At 40.2% G+C, this 18,214-nt stretch overlaps 1 protein-coding gene across 3 annotated transcripts in view; it reads left to right on the top strand.

Annotated features, from left to right (window-relative positions):
- Positions 1 to 18,214, top strand: part of DCC (DCC netrin 1 receptor) — a 1,159,911-nt gene that overhangs the window by 294,421 nt on the left and 847,276 nt on the right. The gene's annotated exons all lie outside the window — the stretch shown is intronic.

The raw sequence follows: 18,214 nt of genomic DNA, 5'->3' as shown, positions 1-18,214 counted from the left end.
ATGTTTCTTAAATTGTCCTCAGTCATCTCTACTTGGAAAGCAGAGTCTTGTGACAAAGGCAGTAAGATAGAGAAAACAGCCCTACCCAGGTCTTCTCTACCTCTAGGGAACCCTTCACTCCTATATCAGGCCTTTGTATATACAGTTTCTCCTGGAGGAATGCCCCATGCCAGCTCCTTCAATACTCCCGTTCACCTGTTCAGTGCAAACATCAGCATCATTCCTTAGAGACGTCCTTCTCCACCTCCCTGTCTATGCTGCTGGCCTTTATCACACCTTGTCATAGAGCTGTTTCTCTTTGAGAACACATTACTCAGTTTGTGAGTATACATTCACTGGCATGATACTGTCTTAATTTGTTCCCGCTTCACCAACTACCACGTAAATTCCAAGAAAATAGGGACTGCATTCATTTTTGCTCATTGTTCTATCCTCAGTAGTGAACACAAGGCTTGGCCCATAGTAAGCAATCAGCCACAATGTTGAACGAATGGAAGTTCTACAAGTGCACAGCCTACTAGGTTTTTGTTTTTTTTTCTATTGAAAATTGACTTGCATGGAGCAGAACAAGGAGCCAGGGTGATGGTGGATCCTAATAAGATCAGTATTAATTCAGTGGCTGCCAGTAAAATTCCTCTGATTTGCTAGTTAGAGAACACCTCCATAGACACTGCTTCCAAGTTGAAATTCCTGTTCTACTCAGGTAGCTTTCAGTAAATTTAAAATAAACTAAAATTGAACTCATTAGTCATTTCATTATTGGCTGCTCCTTCCTTCTGTTACCCTTCTTAATGGATTCATCCTGCCTTCTTAGGGCTTAAATTTCTACATTCTGATTGTAAGCATGCCTGTGGTTCCACGCTGCTGTTTGTTCTTCTCTTCTGCTAATGATCCTCATAACTGTTTTCTGCTTATTTTTATAGATTGCCCAATCTTCTTTCCTAGGTTGTTTATATTTCTAAAAGCATCTGATTGATTGCACTTCTCCTTGCATTCCTGCTAAACTTAATGGTCTCTGTCGCCCTTTCCTTTTCTAAATTTTAACTGAGACAAATTTCAATTTTATTTTCAGGAACCATTTCTGAACTCTGGGAGTTTTCTTTATGTCTGACCAGGCTCTTTCTCATGAACAGGTTAAATTTTTCAAATAATTGGGAATCAGTACTCTTTCTGTCAGTAAAAATGAATATAAATGAAAAGCAGTATGAACCCTAGGTCTTAAAATTTTATTTTGTCCAAATTTTGTGTGTGTGTGTGCATGTGTGTGTGTGTGTATCTATCTATCCATCTATCTAAATACATGTTTGAGAGCCTACCCCATTTGGGGCTGATGAGTAGTATTCACTCATGCTGTTTATTCTCAATCTGAAGCTTCTCTCTTCTGGTCCTTTGAAGGCATAACTCACACCAGTGGACAGAAGGGTGGGATGTGGTGGTATAAGGTAGGCCGGCACTTCAGATCCCCAAGGTTTTCTTTTCTTTTCCTTCTTCAGAAAAGCCAGTGCTATTGGTGGAAGAACTCAAGCTGGGAATAACGAATTGTCATCTTGGTTCTGCCACTAATTAGCCGTGTGTAGCTGTGTGTCCTTGGTCAAGTCAGTTCTCTTGTATGTACCTTAATTTGTCCATCTGCCCAACTGATGGGACAAAATGAAATTAATTCAAAGACCCCATAAGTGCTAAAGGTCTAAGACACTTAATGAACTTCGGATATTTTCACAATGAATCTTGGCTCATTTGCAACAATATTCAGTGTTTCCACTGCCAAATGACAGTTTCCCTAGAAGATACAACTCTGTCTTTGGAAAGTTGCACCCCCAGCGTTCAGCTCTTTCCCATGTGGCTCCACAGAATGGAGTAGCTCCAACTTTCCTCTTCCTAGACCTTAACTCAATGCCATCAGAATTCCATGTATGTTGAAAGGTGCAATTGCAAAACAATAAGGCACTAAGTGAGGTCAAACTGGGAATCGTATGGAGAGAAGACTGTTTTAATGCTAGCACTGCTCCTCACATTCAGAAGAAACTGTGCAAAGAAAAGACGGGGGACCTAGAGAGTAAAGGGAGCAGCCCTGGCCATGACAGCTGGTTGGAGATGTGACCCTTGGCCAGCCACGACATCCAAGGAGCTGGAACTGGGAGGATGGGGGATTCCTTTGTTTGGAGGAGTCACTCTCCCAGGCATTAAACATCTCATTAAGTGTCTTCCTTAATTTTAGTGATGTCCAGAAGCTTTCAGAGATAATCTGAGCAGTCAGTGAACTGATGTGTCTGCCAGGGCATGAATAGCATGGATTGTTCCGTGTTTGCCCTGGGTCTATCAGCAGCAATAAATTTTAATCGGTTAGGCACTCTTCAAGCATGCTACTGTTTGCCAAACACTATTTTTGGCAGGCATCTGTAACAAAGCCTAATGCATTATGCATTATTATTTCCACAGTATTTCATTGTATTAGCACATGTAGTATTTGTATGGAATTTTTGTAAATTCATTACCAAAGTATTATCATATTAATGACTCTGGTTAAAAAAGTATTAGAAATATATTAATATTCATAGAGAGTATACATCACAGGACAGGGAAATGGGAATAATCTATTATCATTTGAATTTCAGAGAAATATTAGCATGCGTATAGGAAAAATAACTTAGGAAGGTACACAGCAAACATGAAAAAAAATTAAAAACCTGAATGGCTTTGATGCTTCCTTGAAGACCGAATGCTCAATTTCAGAATTGTAATGACAGTCATTATTACAGATTAAATTATAGTGAGGGATTAGTTTTATTTAACAGTACGATTTAGTGGTGGAGACCTGGAAAATTTATTTAACTTCTCTGCATCTTATTTCTGTGATACCCTGATCTGCTAAATAATGCTTTCTCACTTCTTTCCCTCCTGTTTCCTTCCTTCCCTGCAGTGTGGAGGCCATTAGGCCTTTGAAACTTGTTCACCTCTTTTTCTTGCCATATGCTTAGAATGGGAAAACATATACTGTGGTAAAATTACCTATCCGGACTGGAAGCTACCCCAGTAATTCAATTCTCCAGTGAAGTGTAAGATTTAGCTCTATTAAATGTCTCTTGCCATCACTCTTACTATTCTTATAATATGGGGCCATAGAAATTAGTAATAAATTATTTTCTCTACCCTGCTAGAGATTGTATTATTTCCAGTGGCTCCTAGCACCTTAATTTGTCTTGTTCCTCTAAATTTGACAAATAATGTCTAGAGCACTCTTCCCTTTAGAAACTACTTTACAACACAATGGCTTCTCACTGTCAGAAAATGTTATAGCTATTCTTCTTTTCACAGGTTTTGATTCAGATAACACCTCTCTCTAAGAAGCTCAAAAATCTCTACAAGTATTGCTTTCCATTGCTTCACAAGGGCCCAGGAGCCCTTTGATGTAGGGCAATTTTTTTTTCTCCCTGCTATTAAAAAAATGAACAATCATCTCCCAACATAGCACTGTGCTAGGCAACAAGTGACTGAAAGAACACTCAATTTACTCTCCAGAAATAGAGACCGAAAGGCATCTTATTTGAATAGATAGATAAAATGCACCCACTCTTCAACATCCTATAAAATTACTATGATTTAAATTAGAAGATAAAGTAATTCTTTTTAAGCAGAGACTTAAAAGGGTAATTAGTCTGTTTTTAAATATAACTGAGTCATCCGCATGTCTGGAGACCACAAGTCTTCCTTTCATACCACTCACAGCAGCTAGGCCAGTACAAATTTTTCTTCAATATTTCTGTATAGATTCTCATTCTTGACCCAGGTTCCATTCTGACTACAAAAAAAATAAAATAAAATAAATTTTAAAAAATAAATAAATAAAAATCAATCGATCAGTCAATGAGACCTTGACCTTGTTGCTCCCATGTTTCGTGTGTGAATTCTTAACTGTAATTAAACTCTCTCTGAGCAAAGAGCATTGCCATCTTACACTGCTTTCCTCCAAACTCAAGTAACACAAGAGGTACAGTATGGCACTTACCAATTTTTTCTTGTTCCTTTTGTCCTCAATTTTTGTACTGGCAATAAAAAAAAAATTGAAATGTAATAAAAATTTTTAAGAGCTTTCCTCAAACTTTTTTCCTTTGAAGGAAAGGGAAGTTAGATTATTCGGTCAGAAATTGAAAATGACAAATCCCACAGAGTGGTGTATTTTATAAACATCTGAAGGAAACTTCGATGTATAGAGAAAAGAGAGCTGTTTTATGAATGGACAGAAAGCCACTTAAAAGGGAAAAATCAGTGTCTCCAGACCATTGACACAGTCCCAGAGTTGGGTTGTGGTTTGAGGAAGAGATGCTTGCAATGCAAACAATCAGATAGGAAAGCTTTCTACCTGCCAAATTTTCAAGCCGTTGACCCAGTTACCACAGGTGCCCTGGGATGCTTAATAGCTGAACTTCTCAAGGACATTTTGATGGTTTTTGGTCTGAAAATGCCACACTTAAGTTCACCTTGTATTTTTATTCTCAAAGAGTCAGAGAAGAAGGGTGGAAGAAATCATGGAATATCAGAGTTTGCGATAACTCATCATCTTTACTGATGTTAATTAAAACTGGCCTAAATGTTTTTTGTCCTATATTTTTTTTTCTTTTGTTCCCAAAATGATCATTTCTAAACTCCTAATCGTCAGTGAATTGTGGTCCCTGGCCTCCAGTTTTCCTATAGAGAGATGTCCTCTCTTTAGTAGCTGATTTAGGGTTTGCAGATCGAAGACAGGAGTTGAAGCCTTGAGACTTCTGTCTTTACACAACCGAAAATATGCGCCTCCCTGGACCCCCTGGGGCTGAATCAATATCAATTTTGCAGGTTTGTCTGTATAGCTAGAGGCAGTGAACTGGTTAAGTGGCCTTGTCCACTGAAAATTAGTACAAATATTAGCGGAATTTGGTTGAGAGTTGCTTGACAGACTGCTCTGAAAAGAACACTCAGGAGCATTGACCACCCCCCCCCCCCAATGGCAGACTTGCAGGATAGGCTGCATCTTCCTCAAATGACATTTTATCTTCTATTTAGGAAAGAAAAAATAAGAAAGTGTGTTGTGGCTTTTCTTGATTTGTTTTTGTAAGAAGACAATTTACTATTGCTGCTGCACTTACATGGAGTTTTCTTGAGATCTTGTATATGAATTTTCCTTTCTGGCGTGTACTGGGGAGGCCGAGGGTTGATCAGATTTTTGACTTAGATTCAAGTGAGCACTGGTGTGATGAAAAAGAGAGTGTTTTCAACCTGAGTAGTTCACTGCAACCAATAAGACAGGAAAATGCAAATGGCCTAGATTTCTGTCGAAGAAATCACAGTAATTCTCACCCTATAAAGGATGTGGAATGTTCTAGGGTTATTAAATTGTCTTCCCCCATTCACATAAATTACCCATTCGCATAAGTTACCCAACTGTTACAACTAGTTGTAACAAATTTTTATTTCTACCATATTTATATTATGCCCAGAAGAATACCATAAAGTTTCTTAATCATCTCTCAAAAATGTCTTACCAATACATTACTGGAATTTAAAATTAAACACACACACACACACACACACACACAACAGCAAACATATAAGCAGAAGAAATGGGCAAGTTACGGAGCAAAAGATCATTGTCACAGAATAACATTTTAACCACACTCTGTTTCAAAGATCTTGAAAGGAGAATCCCAGGTACATCACAGGCATCAAAAAGGGCAAAAAGAAAAGCTTATTGGCATGTTTTAATTCTTGACTTTTACTCTAAGTTTATATCTACCAGGCAGCCTGTAGTAGATTTATAGTAGACAGACCAAGTGTTCAGTGGGTTCCTGTCAGAGAATGAGCTCTAACAAGGAAAATTTACCGAAATTCACCATTGAAGTCAGCTGAAATAGTAACACTAGTTTAAAATATATGAGGCTTGACTCCCAACAGACCTTCTTTTTTTTTTTTTTTTTTTTTTTTATCTTAATTAGGCAAGAGCTTCTACTTCCACATGAATGTTCTCCCTCAAAGTAGTTATCTTTGGAAGCTAGGTATTTCTGCTTTTGGAATTGCTTTCAGATTTATGCAAGCTACGTAAGGAAAGGGTAAAACATGATCTTAGAGCTGTGCTTTTGCTTCAGTTTGCATGTTTGACATAGTGGAAAGGAGCAAGAGGTTTGGATTCAGACAGTCATAGGTTTGATCTGTGAGTCACCCTCTAGTCTGGCCTGGGCCTAGTCATTCACTTCTCTGAGCCTCAGTTTCCTAACTGGGCACATGGTAAAACGGTGCATCGTTTTATCCCTACTGCAATCATAAATGAGCTTTGTAATAATTCTAAAGTGCCTTTGGAGTTTTCATGAAATTATAATTTACATAGCATTTTACAAGTACTCATTTAATAAAAATATGTTACCCCATATATACTCAAAAATAGTCACTCCAGTATTGACCTTCTCTCTGGAACATGCTGGTAGAGACTTTGTCATGGATGATAAGGCCAGACTCTTTCTCTGCCTTACTTTTCCACCTCCTGGGAAGGTCAGGCCTTGGTCCTAATTCTTCCAGGCACATTTGCAGCTGTTTGCATCTAGGCTAACACTTCATGTGTGTATGGGTACACCTTCTGCCTGTCCAGCTTGCAGCCTGTAATAGCCTTCCCTTCACAACTATGGTGCTGAGGAGGGGGGTTGCCCCTTGTTCCCTTGTGTCTGGCTTCCCTGCCCAGGAGACTGGGTGTATCTCCCAGCTGTGTTGTTAGTCCTGTCTTGCCACCTAGTGATAGCTAAGGCTCATTGGTGCTGCTGAGCTAACATTTGTGGCAAGCCCAGGTTTCAGGAACAGGCCCAAAGCAGGAGAAACGCATGGCACGGACATCCTTTAGGTAGGTTTGGAACCCAGTGCCAAACAGACCTCTCTCATTCAGATTCCATCATTAACAATGGCAGTAGCTGCTTTGGAAGCATCACCACTTTGGCACAGTTTACTCTAGTTCTAAACTTTTACCTGGAACACACATGATACTAAAAATGCAAACATGAATTAAACAGTGACCTGTCAAGAGCTCTCTTTTTGGGGGGAGGGGAAGTACCTCTTGATAAGATTTTGTAACATTTTTTAAAGTAGATTTAGTCAATATTTTATTCAGTGAACACTGATCAAACCCTTGCTGTGTCCAAAGGATTGTGTTGTGTACTAGCAGAGAGCATGGAGAGTATGGCATGTGCTGGGTGAAGGGAAACAAGACAAACATAGCCTTGTAAGCAATTAATAAGTACAAGAAGAAGATGTAAGAGTTAAGAGCTAACTAGAGGTATGGTAAAGAGAGAATTGATTCATATGTAAGAGATCCTGGAAATGTTTATGAAAGAGTTGACATTAAGGCTGAATCTTGAATTATGAGTAGGAATTAGATGTGCAGAGAAAAGAAAAAAAAAAAGACTTTCCAGTTTAAGTAAAATGTGTGAATAAAAGTTTAAAGGCAAGAACATCTGCGGTGTTACTTACAGATCTATGGAGTTAGCGGGATGCTGCTGGAGTGGCTCCTGTGAGCCCCCAAGACTCAGCTGTGCACATCTCTCCTGACATGCTGTTCGGTGGCCTCATGTCTGTAGCTTGAAAACAGGTCTGATGGAGTATTTACACCTCAGAAATTGGTAAACATTGCAAATCAAGACCCTTTCTCCCTAGAGGACCAGTCTTAAGCATTTTCTATCATACCCTTGACTAGAGTGACTTTTTCCTCAAAGAAATGCTCAGAGAAGCCTTCAGTTTCTGTTATTTATCAGGTGAGAACTCTATGGCTCCATTAGATTCAATGAGTCGCCCAGTATCACATAACTAAGTATAGAAGTGACTTAGAACCCATGCTAATGACATTCTTCTCTAGGAAATTAATATCCAGTGAGCTTTGTGATTCTGGATATGTGCCACTATGTACAGATGCCATAGAAGGAGGACACCCGGTTCTAAAATTCTTAGTGGCTGTGCCAAAATCTGATTGTTCCAAGTGTCCATTCATATCCCTGCATTTGAGACTGGATTGTGTGCCTGACCTCTGACATCCATTTCTAGCTTTTATCAGAGTTGAAGGAAAGGGAACAAGAAAGAAGAGAGGGTAAACTCGGAAATTAACAACCTTGAGGACAAAAATAAGGAAACTTTAATAGAAAAAATCTGGGAAGATTAACTTCAAGACTCCACAGCAGACCTTTAGCATATAGTTGGGTTATGCTATAACCAAATTGGGATTGGGAGACCTTTATCATATAGTTTGGTTAACCTATTTAGGTGTCAGTGTCCTGAAAAGGAGTGGGCATCTAGGTAATTGCTTTGAAGAATTATTCCTTTTATGATTCTGTATCTTTCTTAAGAATTTCATATACCATGATGAATAAGACATTAATGATAGAGCAAAGACACTGAGGAGGGAGGGATAGAGCAAGGGACTTCTCTCTCAATACCTGAAGTTGCCAAAATAGAACATTTTCAGCTTATACATGTAAATAATTTGGGGAATTCCATTTCCATCTCCTGGAAATTTATACCTTTTACCTCTGTGTCGATTGTTTCTGGCATTTTTGCAATCTGGATAATAGCCTCAGAAACAATGAGATGGGGAATGGAGTGGGGGAATGAATTCTTAAGTTCTCAAAGGAAGGAGATCGAAAGGTTGGGTTTTGAATCAGCAGTAGGAATACTTTACATGGTAGTAATCCAACTCTCCCAGGCACTTAGCAAAGTATACTGGCCTCCTGGGAACTGCGTCTTCCATGTCGCTTCTGAAAAAACAGTCACTGGTCAAGGATGGAGAGTTAAATGCCAACAAATATCTGGGCATATGTCACAATGGGAAAATATTGATGAGTAAGACCCCACTGACCCTGTATGTCTTCAGCTCTATAAATTTGGCTGTGAGAATGCAATAAAGCTGATGGGATAAGCCATCACTGAAATGTTCCTGACGATCAAAGAGAAGGAAAAGACAATTAAATGTAACAGTCACACAGTGGCTAAGAATTGGAACTCTAGAGGACAACAGATCATGGTTTGACACTCTGTAATCTTAAGTAAAAGAGTCCTTTGAGCTTTATGGATAAGATTAGTATTGGGATATTCATTGATGTTAAGGCTAAAATAAAAAAGGAGTTAACCATATGTAAAGAATCTAGCATCGTTCCTCTTAAAAATATTTACTAAATGGCAGTGAGTTAAGGTTTTAGAATTAATGCTATGGTGATTAAAAAAAAAATGGTCATCATCGTGATGAGCTCTCTTGCCTCTCTCAGTTGTCTGTCTAGATTCCCCCCTTCCCCTCTTTCCTCCATTTCTCTCTCCCCTGCCTTCTATTCCCTTATCACTTTGTTCTACTTCCTTGACCCAGCCATCACCAACATCATCTGAAAACCTTCACCGTCCCCAGTTCTCATCCCTCTTTTTACTGTTTCCCCTTCTCTGTGCACATTTCTGTCTGCACAGAATTCCAGTAATGCATTAATAATCTGTTCAAAATAAGTGAAGGATCTTTGACTAAAGATGAATTTAGTTCTAAATACTGTATTGATCGAATAATATATTTCAAAAATTGCATAGATATACAGGAGGGTCAATGTAAAAGTTTTGTTTATTCAACACTATATATTCAACAAAAGTTTCAATATTCAGCACTATATTCATTTATGACACATACATATGTATTCATAAGTATTTGAAATCTATTCCTTTTATCTGTTGTATGATACTGTATCATATCATATACATTTTGTTTATCCATTCCTAAATGATGAAGCAAAGACATCATTTATTCATTTCAGCAGCATTCGGCTAGGGCTTGTAAAGTGTCCATTCTGTCCCAGCCTTCAGGTGGTGTGAAATGCAGAGCAAAAGCTGACTCAGTAACTAAGGATCAGGAATGACAAGATCCATGCACACTTTCTACCACTGTTACATGAGGTAGAAAGATCAAGACGAGGTGGAGGGCTTAGCTGGCTTCAGATGGCCCTCGCCATCACCTCACTGTCCTTCAGTCTCACTGGGTGTCTGAGCTCATTCAGGCTGTTATATAAAAGATGTCATAGACCCAGCCGTCCTATGCAATAGAGACCAGCCACTGCAGTGGGAGGATAAATAAAGGCTTTGCAGATAAGGAATCCTGGGAAGTGGTGTTCAAACGAATTGGAGCAGGGGCCACAGCATGAGCAAGGTTGGGCTGGAGAGAGCAGTGCAACCACAGGGAACACATAGTGCCTCACTTGACTCAATTAAGAGTTTTGAAAGTGCAAAAGAGGCAAAAAGGAGGACCTGACACACCAGGCTGAGGCTGAGACCTAATATGTCAATTGATGCAGGTTTTATCCTTGTAGTCATATGCTCATTGCCCAAGGAAGAAAAGCCCTCAGGAGACAGCAGGGGGTAGGGAGACTTAGAGCATCCACACTGGGGCTAAGGGAACCCATCCGTGAGCAGTTGGGCGATGAGGTTGCTGTGTGCAGGGTGAGGGCATGTGTCTCACCTTGATAAAGAAATACCCCTCATCTCCTTCCAAACACAAAGAACAAAAATCTCAGACCTTCTTCCACCCCATTTTGTTGCAAGAAGGACCAGCCAGAGAGTCTCTGGTATTTCATTTCTCTGGATTTTCCAGGACACTCAATGGAGTTCCTTCAGTCAGTTGAAGAAGCCCAACCTGCCATACTCTAGGTTGGACATAGTCACAGTGAGTCGGACAAGATTTTAGGAATGTGGGACAATGCAACAACCATATTTCTGCCTGGCTCTTCCCACAGGCCCTTTGAGTGTTTCACCTCACTATCCTTCAGTCTCACTGGGTGTCTGAGCTCATTCAGGCTGTTATATAAAAGATGTCATAGACCCAGCCGTCCTATGCAATAGAGATGTATTTCCACCAGTCTTAAGGCTGGGAAATGTAAGATCAAGGCAACAGCAGATCTGGTGTCTGGTGAGAACCCGCTCCTACTTCCTGGTTCATAGATGACCTCTTCCTACTGTGCGCCAACATGGCAGAATTGGTGGGGGGGGGGCTCTCCAGGACCTCTTTTAGAAGAACACTAATTCCATTTAGGAGGGCTCTACTCCTGTGATTTCATCACCTGCAAAGACTCCACCTCTTACTATAACCCCTTTGGGTTTTAACATTTTAACATAAGAATTTGGAGGGACAGAGGCATTGAGTCCATAACCCTGGGTATGGATCTGTCAAATGTCTTTTACCTACTCACCTTAGTGAGCCACCAGGAACTAGAATGCCCTGCAAGGAGATTAGTAAATTGTGTCTACGTTGGTGTGTGTGGTAGTAGCAGAAGCTACAGCAGTAACAGTAGTATGGTTAGAAGGTGGTATGAAAATCTGTGGTGGGACAATACTCTTAAATTGGTGTCATGTTCTCCTTTCAGTAAATGATCATTAGGGCACTGATTATGGGAGCATAATTTCCATGGGGGCTGGGATACACAAGTTTCCAAAACTTTCCTCCTCCTGGGAACTATCCAAGGTTCTGAAGACACAAAGAATAATAAAATGGAAAAATAATGAGGAAGAGGAAAGTGAATATAATTATTATATTTCATTGCTTCTACAGCACACATTTTCATATTTTACCATCTTTGAATATTGTAGTCATTGTTGGGCGGGAGAAGGAGTGGCATCATGATCATAGTCTGTGCAAATGCACAAGCCTTACATCAGAGAGTTGGAGGACAACTCTGGACAGAATAGGGAAGCACTGTTTTAAGAAATATGCTATCAACTGGTATGCCCGGGTGGCTCACCTAGTTAAGAACCTGCCTTTGGCTCAGGTCCTGAGAGTCCTGGGATCAAGTTCCACAAGTCCCCAAAGTCCTTGCTAAGCAGGGAGCCTGCTTCTCTCTCTGCCTACTGCTCCCTCTGGTGTGCTCACTCTCTCTGACAAATAAATAAAATTTAAAAAATAATAATAACAATAATAATGATGATGATACAGTATAACAGTCTTTCCTAATGTCAGAGAGCCATACAAGTATATGAAAAAATCACAGATATACACAATTCTGATTCAAAAAGTGATTAAGAAGTCAAACTCTGAGTGTAAAGACATTCTAGAAATAATTTACTCATACATTTGCTTGTATTTTCCTTTTTATCTATGACCAGAGTGACATGTGATTAAAAAAAAATATATAAGCAGTGCACCTGAGTAGCTCAGTGGGTTAAAGCCTCTGCCTTCGGCTCAGGTCATGATACCAGGGTCCTGGAATCGAGCCCCATATCGGGCTCTCTACTCAGCAGGGAGCCTGCTTCCTCCTCTCTCTCTGCCTCTCTGCCTACTTGTGATCTCTATCTGTTAAATAAATAAATAAAATCTTTAAAAATAAAAAATATATGAAAAAAAATAAAAAAAATAAAAAATATATGTAAGCTAAAATTCTATGTGACAAGAAAGGATTGTGCTGTAGTGCAGTTATCTTTCTTAGTGGCATAAAAATAATCAGTGCATCCTAAATTAATGGTTTCAATTTAAATAGAACAGTAAGTACTACCGAATCTGATAAATGCCATATTTGAAATCTGTGCAAAAGACTAGTGAACCATAGAGCTTTGGGACGTATTTGGGGTTTGCCAGAGGAGAGGACATAAGATCGAGGGAGTTGAAGGATGAGTAGGAGTTTTTCAGTTAAGAAAGAACATTCCAAACAGAGGGTGAAACGTTGCCTTTCCGATCATCTGTTAACTTCTTTCCCATCTGCTAGTTACTCCAGGTTCTTTACCTCAACACTATTGGGATGTGGGTGCTGATTATTACTTATACCTTTCAGCCATTAAATGTTAAAAGAACATTTAACCAAGTAGCTTTTGTCCCTCCTTAGTTGCACAGAAGAATGCATAGAGCAGTTAGTTTCAGCCTCTTACAACTTTCCGTCTCTTAAAAAGCCTCCAAGCCTTTGAGTTCTTTCTCTTTAGGTGATAAAATCTAAACTACATTTTTAAAGTGATCCATTTATGCTACTACTTTTCCTAGCTTACATACATAGGACGACTCCTGCTGGTTGAATTATCCCTTCTTTTTTTTTTTTTTTTTTTTTTAAAGATTTTATTTATTTATTTGACAGAGAGAAATCACAAGTAGATGGAGAGGCAGGCAGAGAGAGAGAGAGGGAAGCAGGCTCCCTGCTGAGCAGAGAGCCCGATGCGGGGCTCGATCCCAGGACCCTGAGATCATGACCTGAGCCGAAGGCAGCGGCTTAACCCACTGAGCCACCCAGGCGCCCATCCCTTCATTTTATCAGAAGCTAAAAGAGCATCTTTATTTGGAAACCTTGAAATTAGTACCACGTTACACCACTAAAGGATCAATTTCCCTGCATATTGTCAGTAGTACAGTACATATCAATTCCTTTTTTTTTAAGATTTTTTTTTTATTTATTTGACACAGAGAGAGAAATCACAAACAGGCAGAGCAGCAAGCAGAGGGAGAAGCAGATTCTCCGCTGAGCAGGGAGCCTGATGCAGGCAGGGCTTGATCCCAGAACCCTGGGATCATGACTTGAGCCGAAGGAAGGCACTTAACTGACTGAGCCACCCAGGTGCCCCAGTACATTACCAATTCTTGCTACTGAAAACCATGAGAGGGTCTGTGATTTGGAGTTGTGGGCAGTCTGGTTAGGGACAAAATATCTAATCACAAGGGCAATCATGAAGCAATAGAGCTTGGGGAAGGGGAAGTAGCTAACAGATACTTAATTTAGTGGTGATTAGAGCCAATAAAGAACCATCATCATGGATGAGGGTAATGGCAGTGAGGGACTGGGCAGGAAGCATCACCTTTCACCCCATCTTAATGTACAAGGGCTGCTACAACAAAGCGCCACCCACGGGATGCACAAACAGTAGAGCTTTATCATCTCATGGTTCTGGAGGCTAGAAGTCTTGAGAACAAGGTATTGGCAGCATGTTCTTTTGAGGCCCCTCTCCTTGTTCTAGCAGATGGGCCCCTTCTCGCAGGGCCTCACGTGGTCTCTCATGCACACGCATCCCTATGCGCACCCATGTCTCTGTGTCCACATTTCATCTTTTTGTACAGACACCAGATTGAATTAGGCCAGCCCATTTTAACTTCATAGCTCTGTAAGGCTCTGTCTCCAAATAGAGTCATATTTTGAGATTCTATGAAGTCTGAGGACTTCAACATATCAGGGACACCGTTCAACCCATAACGTACCTCCTCATCTCTTCAGGGTTAAATTGTGAGAGACTCCAAGCTTTGTGCTTCAGGCATGAAAGTTTCTGCAATAACTTGAAAGTGCTTCATGTTGCTGTAAGACTAAGACAAGACCCCCTCTTTTTAGCAAAGGGGTCTATTCACCTGCTTCACTCAATTCAATTCTTGAATCACTTGATTCAAGGACCGCCACCTCCATGAGGCTTTTACAGACTGTCCTAAAACGAATTTGTCTCTCAGTTTAAACATCCTATCCCAGTCGTCCTGACCAGGCAGCTGGGCATTTGCACATTGACTCTTGTGATACAGACGGGACATGGCCACACCTACTGGGTGGTACAAATGATGTCATGCTTTTCTTGTTTATCTGCAGCTGCCATGAATAGAAACCACCCAGCCTTAACTACTCCATGCAAGACTACAAAAATAAATGTGTCCCTGCTGAATTGTGGAACCGAAGTGTTCCTAAAGGCAAGCGTGCCATATTGGATTGTTGAATCTGCACCTTCTCACATTTATCCATTAATCACCTACACCTTTAAACAACCACTCTGCTTTATATGCATATAATATATTTAAAGGGAGGGGGAGAACATAGACCAAGAAGAGTAAATTAAAATTTATTCAAGCACAATTGTGGATGTAAAGCACAATTCTGCTTGGTGGAAATGAGACACCAGGGATTTGGTGAGTCTACTTATTGTGGATGAACATTGAGTCTGGCCTTCTTAAAAGGAGGTGAGACCTATCTTATTCAATGCATTGGCAAATGAACAATTGAGCTGTAGCATTTCCTACCTTCATTGAAAATGGCAGGATCTAAGTGGAACCTTTGAAACAAAAAAGATTAAGTTTCCTTTCCTGTGACCTGGAGGAAATGGACAGTAGTTTCTGTAGTTTGAGTCAGTGTCTTCTCTGAGCCATGGAAGGAATGATATTATTCTACTTCACCTGTTATTGAAAATCTTCTAAACAAAATGAAACAAATGTTCATTTTTATTTAAGACAGTGTTAAAAATAGCCTATAGAATCTGTGTTTTATATATAGATTCATTATTTATTTTCAAAAGCAGAGGTGCACGGTATAACAAATGAAAGTTTAAAAATTTTTCTTCAATGAGGACTTAATAAAATTAAGTTTTATCTGCAGGAAAATTAAAATAGCTCTTAAAAACAAAATAAAACTGATTTTTTAAAAAGATTTTATTTATTTGTCTGAGAGAGACACAGCGAGAGAGGAAACACAAGCAGGGGGAGTAGGAGAGGCAGAAGCAGGCTTCCCACTGAGCAGGGAGTCTATTGTGGAGCTCTGGGATCCTACCTGACCTGAAGTCAGATGCTTAATGGTTGAGCCACCCAGGTGCCCCAAAACACATTTCTTCAAGAAGTTTCAGTGATTGATGCGCTTCTATTTAGTCACTTTGTCCCTGTAAATAGGGTATATTCCTAAAATTTTTTGCATAAATAGGCTTTTTTGAAGTGCTAAATTGGCTTCTGCCCCACATGTCCCTTCATTAAATATATATATACATGCATATTTAGTTATATATATCAGTGTATTATATCTTTATAAAACAAGTATCTATGTATTACATATTTTATAATATTGTAAATCTATATAATATATATAAAGTATAATATATAGAATGTATAGTGTATTATATACAATATGTATTTATTATGCCATATAAAATATTTCAATATAATGTGCTATTTTAGACATTGTATATTATATAGTCCTTACTATGCATTATATATGATACATTATACATGTACAGAGTAAAATACAATGTGTGAAATTAGTCCACCTAATTACTAGCTTACTTTCATAAGATGATGAAGTAAACTACTAAGTGGCTATCAAGCCACAGAATTCTTTGCAATAGACTTTTGGGACAGGGTACATTTCTCATACACAGGTAGCAAGAACTGATTGCAAAAATGTCAAGAGAGGGACCCAGGTTCTGATCTTGAGTGGGGTCTTGGCCGGTATCCTGGGTGGGTGAGTGATTTTCCTTGTACCTGCAATTTCCCACTGGCAAAAGAGAATAAATATGTCCTCTCTCCACGCATGTCTACGGGGATGTTTTTCCGGGTTTCTGTATGAAGCGTGCACTAGACGCCCAAGAGAGTGGAGACGGATCGAGGGTGTGCCTTTGGCAGCTTTGTGTCTTCTCTTATTCTACCAAGGCGATTCCATCTCCCCGGCTGATCCGGCGCGCAGCCTGTACTCAGGACAGGTGCTTCCAGATATCTAATTCCCTTTATATCTGTGCCTTTACTTACCCTGTTGGCTTTGCTCTGGTATTCCTTTCTTCTCTCACAGTTACTTGAATTCTATTCAAACTTCGGCTCTGATTCAAGAACCACCACCTCCAGGAGGCTTTTACAGACTGTCCTAAAATGAATTTGTCTCTCAGTTTAAACATCTTATCCCAGTTGTCCTGACCACGCAGCTGGGCATTTGCATGTTGACTCTTATAATACAGATGGGACATGGCTGCACCTACTGGGTGGTACAAATGATGTCATGGCAAAATTCCATCTTATTTTATCTCATTTTAGGCCTCTGGGACATTGACATTCCTAGGAGCACACGACTTTAGAGCACACAGCACTGAAGCACCCCAAGACTCTGATATCCCCAAGAAAGACCTCACAGACTTACCTTCAGAAATAATCTCCCTCGTGTCCTTGTGTTGTGGCTTTCTCTGGGACGTCCACAGGCCATTGGAGGGAGGTCTCTTTCTGCCATCCGCCACGGTGCCCAGTGTGAGCTTACCTCACCTCATAAGATTAATATTCAGAGAAGGTATTTTCACTGCTTCCCTCTATTCCTTAGTCCCTCCAAGATATGGCAGCTGAAAGCCCCTCTCCCATATATGCACCACACATTGTCCTCACGGAGATCATGGCCTCTGTCTTGTCTCCCTTGTGGTCCCTTGTCAAACACAGAGCAGCATCTGTGCACATGAAAAGAGAAGTAGAAGCAGTTTCTAGTGCTGCCCTCTAAGTTGGGTCCACAAGGAGATTTAACCACAATCCTGACCCTGAGGCACATGCTTCGGAGGATCTTTTTGATAAGAACATAGTATAAATAAGGCCAGGGCCTTGAACTTTGTTACACATATAGCCTGTTATTTTTTTCTTCATCTTTCCTTCTATTCCTATTATTAATTATAAGCACCATCATTGACTTCCAAGGATTTCCCAAGAGGATGGTATTAAGAGATTCACATTTAAAGGAGAAATCCATTCTTAGTACTACCAAAAAAAAAAAAAAAAAAAAAAAAAAAAAATCAAAATACACGTCCCCGTACATGAGGACCAGAGATGCCGTCTTCAGATCTCTCAGATCTCCCACTGTCCTGTCATGACTGTCTTTTGAGGAGAGACTTAGAAACTCTTTACTCTGTGCCCATCTTATTTATAGAAGGTGAAATGCAGAGGATGCAGGCTGGCTGGGTCTGATGCCCATCAGAGCTTGTCTTTTTCCCTTATGCACCGATAGAGACAAGGCAAAGTAGGAGAATAAAGTGAGTGACCCGGTATTAGGGAACAAGAGCACGTCTATGCTGAGACAGAAACCGGGCTGTGCTCTGAGACCCGCGCGTGATTCACGGTGCCACACTCTCTCTGATGTTCCCCACAGCGTGTGTGAAGCAAGTGCCAAATGCAGTTTTTATTCCGCACGAATGCTCCCACTGGCTGCGTCCCTTCTCCTCCTGGCTTCTTTTGGTCTGAGGATTGCTCGTGGAGATTATGCTGCTGGATTTCACCACATGGTGGTGGCTGCATTTCAGCACTAGCTGGAAACACTTCCTGGGATTCTGTACTAGAAAGAATTTTCCAAGGGCCCCCTCGGCGAGGGTCAAGGTTTTCTCAGTGCAGGTGATCACGGTATTATATTAACAGTCAGGGTTTTATTTTAACCAGCCAGGCTCCAGCGTTTTTCACGGATACCTGCAATGTGCCTGAAGTGATGTGAAGTTTTCTTTCACTGCAATCTGCCTCTCTTGCTTC

Source organism: Mustela erminea, chromosome 13, assembly GCF_009829155.1.
Source record: "Mustela erminea isolate mMusErm1 chromosome 13, mMusErm1.Pri, whole genome shotgun sequence".
Classification (NCBI taxonomy): Eukaryota; Metazoa; Chordata; class Mammalia; order Carnivora; family Mustelidae; genus Mustela; species Mustela erminea.
This window is presented reverse-complemented; position numbering and strand designations above follow the sequence as displayed.